Below are 3,595 nucleotides of genomic sequence, written 5' to 3'. Positions count from 1 at the left end.
GTGTAGCGGTAGTGAGTCATGCAAGAGAGATGGGGCGAGTCGAACCGAGTTTTTTAGGTTATGGGTCGGGATTTCTGGCAGCAAGGATTACGGTTATGCGTGGGTCGTTGGGTCTCGAGTTGGGTACAAGGTGGTGTGACGACAAGTGGCAGCAAGTTTGCAGGAACAACAAATGGCGGTGGTTTGGTGTGAGATCGTGGAGACGTGGTTCAAGATTGATTAGCAGCAGCGGCGTGTGGGTTTGGGTTCTGATGATGGAGTGGTGGTTCCAACAGGACAAGGGTCGGGCAGAGGACGATGACATGATGCAGCAAACAGAATCAATTTTTTTTCTTTTTTTTTCTTCAAGCAGCAAAACCCTAATTAATATAAATTGATACAAACAAATTGACACCAATCAAGAGCAGATTAAATCCCCAAGGATCAAACCTGCTATGATACCAAGTTGAATATCAGAATGCGCAACGAATAAGATTACAAAATAATAGGAATATTATTAAACTAACGAGAATGCAGAAACAACTACAAAACCCTAAGAGACTACATCTTGAATGACTTATTATTCTACGAGATACAAAGCACCATATATATAGAGAACTAACTTAACCCTAATAAGCAAGAAAACGAAACCCTAATACTAACGGGCTAAGCCCAAATTCAAATAACAAAATAATCCTAAATTCCAACAGTTACTACCAAGACGATTTCTTTATGCCCATCGAAATGCTAATCTACGAAAAATGATATGATCGATCACTGATCTAAATTGAGTACCTTTATAGGATAGACCTCAACAAAAAACTGATGAGTAACGACAACAAGTGATTGAGTTTATCGGAACTAATAACATACGATATTATGTAGGATTATACACAAATGATCCTTTTATGGGTCTCTCTTTTGCCCTATGTCTCATGGCGAGTGCAGTTTACTATGCGAGTGAAGAGATTTAAGCAAGCTAATAGCGTGTGGACTTTGCGTGTCCCTTTCTTTAGACTTGAAGTAAAGTTGAACAAGTGCCATACATTACAGAGTTGACTCGGAAGATTACATTATGGTTTGTTTAGTGTTTAGTGTTTTCCATGGAACGCAATGGTTTCTTCTTCTAAATCCATAACAAGGAATAGAGCGGGTTGATGGTGAGGAACACAACTAGTATAACTCGAGAGAGTATTGGTGAGATTAGGAAAAATAACTATCAACATGCTAGGTGATCGAGTATTAATAAACTAGAGAGGTCCGGGTGGGATTAGCTAGGTAAAATTGGTGTCCTAGCGTTTTATTAATTTTTTTTTAAATTGGTTTATTTACTTGTCATAATTCATTCATACAACCCCTTTTGTCATTTCAATCCTTGTTTGTTTGCTTTTAAATTACGTTGGTAAGTAGGTTAACTCGATCATTGGTGTAACGATACTCTACTACTACTTTATTAATTGAACGATATAGTGCGCTTGCAATTATTTCAACAAGTTTTTGGTGATGTTGCCTCAAATCTTGTTTAATTTATTTTGCTTTTGTGATTTTTGTTTATTTTATTTTTTCGTTATTTTGTTTTATTTTTTTTGGGTGCATTCTCTCACTCGTAATCATTGTTTCTTGCAGGTGACTGACTGGCACGATCATCGCATTGCAAACTAGTTTAATTTGAACCTAAAATTGAGCAAAACTTTCGTGCAATCTGAAGGAAACAAAGAGAAGAGAGAAGAAGGATCGGCAAGAGAAGAAAATGATGTTGATACTGAACGACACAATAGGAGACCTTGATAACCCGACTATTCCAATGTTACCATCAAGCATTGTCCTGTCCGATGTTGCTCAATATTATGAGTTGAAGAATATTCACTCTAATATGATGTCATCCTTCTATGGTTTGAATATTGAAGATCCATGGGCTCATATTAGAGATATTTTTCAATGTGGTATCGGATGATGATCTTTCCTTATACTGTGAAAGACAAAGCAAAGACATAGTTAAAATCCTTGTGGTCTGGATCCCTATTTACTTGGAATGACATTCAAATCAAATTCTTGGGGGAAGTTCTTTTCAACTCAGAAGAGGGATGAACTGAGAGACAAGATTATGCAATTTACTCAATTGGCAGATGAGACATTTTTTTAAGCCTGGGGGTGATTCAAGAATTTGTTGGTCAAGTGTCCTCACCATGGCTTGTCGACTCTAGTTTTCATGTGTATTTTGTATAAGGCGCTCACTGTTTCAAGTAAGGCTGCAGTGAAACAACTATGCAGGTGGATCTATTAGGAATAAGATGGTCAATGACTGTCAAACATTGTTTGACACTTTAGCTCTTGAGATTCAACATTGAAGAGGAAAGTTACACACTTCGAACCGGATATCCAGGTGGACATCAAAACCAAGGTGTGTGCTGGCCAACACTTAGAAAGTGATGAGGTCATAAAGTGTAGATGATGTGAATAAATTCAAAACCAAAGTCTAAGACTAAGTTAAACTAATAGTGAGAGTGTGCAGTGTGAGATGTACTCATATTACAAAGTATGTAATGTTATAGCATAGATAAAAGTGCAGTAAAAGAAGATTATGCCCATCCTAGGAAGGATGGATATTTATACAAAATAGGAAATAAAATTCCTACATCTATTAGAGTGTATGTTAGAACCGCCTAAGATCCCTCGCTTGCCATATAAACCCAACTGCTAAGTTTTGAAGGGGCGCAAAACGAAAAGTGTAAGTAGGCCAAAATAATGGTTTATAAAACCTTTGGTTTTCTCAACATAATATTTCCTCGCTGTAAAATCTGTATAATTTCAAAATCATACTACATGAAATCAAGTACCGTATAAATAATTATTTCCAAGTATATGGTAAACCATAATATCTCAGCAAGTTGCAGCAGTATATAATATGCTTTGCTTAAATCATACTATGTAACAATATGAAAATCAATTACCATAAAATTAAAATATTCAAATGTACGGTAAACCACAATATCTCAACTATATAAAATAGTATGCTCATCAATTATCACATTTACGCAACACACAAGTCCATGCAGAGAATAGCTACATGGAATATGCTTTGTAATAATCTACGCTCAAGTACTACATACATGTGAAGTTGGTGCTAAGCATATCACATACAAGTCTTACTTGCCTATTGCAAGCTGGTGCATGTTGGCACCTACAATGGATTCATAGAGAGCGTAACGGTGTGATGTGAACATACACGTGAAGCTAGTCATGATCCAAAAGAGTACTATAATCACCGATGTAAGCATACATGATGAACAGATAAAATATGTATGATATGTTGTGATAATTTCCTAACTATACATAGTACTTATGTTTACAAGCAAAAGCATGACATGATGTAATAAAGCTTTATCAAAGCATTCAAGGAAACTAAATATACAATACGCTTGAAAATAAGCCCACTCACTAATAAAAATAAAACAAAGCCCCACTCATTGACTGATACTTGGTCGGGACGTAGCTTCCTTGCCCTGCACTTTCGTTAAAAAATCCTAGAAAAGCTTTCCTGAAGTAAAACACCCTTTACTTAGAAAACTAGTCGGAAACTACAAAGATTACGGCAAAACAGGGCTCGAACTATCGA

General features: G+C 36.3%; 1 non-coding gene across 1 annotated transcript; it reads right to left on the bottom strand.

Annotated features, from left to right (window-relative positions):
- Positions 1-2,065: 2,065 nt before the first annotated feature.
- On the bottom strand, positions 2,066-2,172 carry LOC114821872 (small nucleolar RNA R71). The gene has a single exon (XR_003769709.1). It is a non-coding gene; the product is annotated as a small nucleolar RNA R71 (small nucleolar RNA).
- Between the last annotated feature and the right edge of the window lie 1,423 nt (positions 2,173-3,595).

The sequence above is a fragment of the Malus domestica genome, chromosome 15, assembly GCF_042453785.1.
Source record: "Malus domestica chromosome 15, GDT2T_hap1".
NCBI classification, from domain to species: domain Eukaryota; kingdom Viridiplantae; phylum Streptophyta; class Magnoliopsida; order Rosales; family Rosaceae; genus Malus; species Malus domestica.
Note: the sequence above shows the minus strand (reverse complement) of the source record. Positions and strands in the feature narration are given on the sequence as shown.